The sequence below is a fragment of the Laetiporus sulphureus genome (genome assembly GCF_001632365.1).
Source record: "Laetiporus sulphureus 93-53 unplaced genomic scaffold LAESUscaffold_52, whole genome shotgun sequence".
NCBI lineage: Eukaryota > Fungi > Basidiomycota > Agaricomycetes > Polyporales > Laetiporaceae > Laetiporus > Laetiporus sulphureus.
Window position 1 is genome coordinate 272,781 of NW_024468561.1, and position 1,163 is coordinate 273,943.

The window sequence follows — 1,163 nt, forward strand, 5'->3', positions numbered from 1 at the left end:
AGGATGGGCAGAGGGGGAGAGCGGCATGGCTGGGGCGATGAGCGGGGGGCGCGGACACGAACGCACTCGTGATCACACAAATCGCGATTTGATCGACCGCGCATCAGGGCCACCTCCGATGGCGCCCGGCTGTCCTCCTCCAGCGAGCACGACAACCGCACTGCCCCCGTCGGCGCGCGTGCGTTCTTCACCGGCCCCTGCAGAGACACGGCCTTCCCAGACGCTCATCCCTCCGCTCCCTCTGGCGCACGACGCACGGCCTTCGCTACCGGCCACCGTTCGCCCTTGATCAGCCTTGAAACACCGCGCGCCCCACTGCCCACATTCATCCCTCTCTTGGACCTGCAGCGTGCGCACTCATCCGTTCTCTACGCATGCTCCTCACTCTGATGCTCTTGGACCATACACCTGCACAGCGATCTGCTGGCCTGCGAGGACGTGCTACAGCCGGAGCATCCAGCTCTGGGTGACGTCCAACATCGGGTCCACGCCTGCGCCACCTGCGGTCGTGCCCGCCGCTGACAGATCCATCACGTTCCCGGCCTGGGGTGGTCGGACAGCCGTCGCCGCTGCGCCAGTCGGTGCTCGCGCGGGCGAGCGGGATGCGCGAGGAGTGTATGAGCCCGAGGAGGCGACGCTGGGATTGGGGCGCGGTCGGACAAAGGTGCGTGCTCCCGCTGGAACCGTGCATTTCGTGATGGCGTGGATGGAGATTCTGAGACGGGAATGGGAGCGCGCCGGGGGGGAGGCCAGATGTGAGTGAGATACTGCGTTGTTGTATGCAATTGGCCGTCTCGTCTTCATCTTATCCTCGTCCCTTCTGTCCCCAGTACACGTCGCTCTGCACTGCTCTGACCTTTATTCTGTAGTGACGTCCTCTAGCGCACGGGCGCCCAATGCATGATATCGGCGCTTGGCCCTCCCACTCTATGCATCTCGTCTGTGCACTTCTACCTCGCCGTTTCCCGTGTCTACGCTCCCACATCACCCACTGTGCGCCATCTACTGCAACTCTATGAGCCTCGATGCCTGTGCCACCTCCCGCTGCCCGTGTTGGCCCGCTCAACGTCGTCGCCTCTTGTGGATGATCGCTCACACTGCCTGCTATGTGCTATCTCACCCGGACTCGTTCTGTCTCTCCGCGCATCGCACGGCACGCTCTC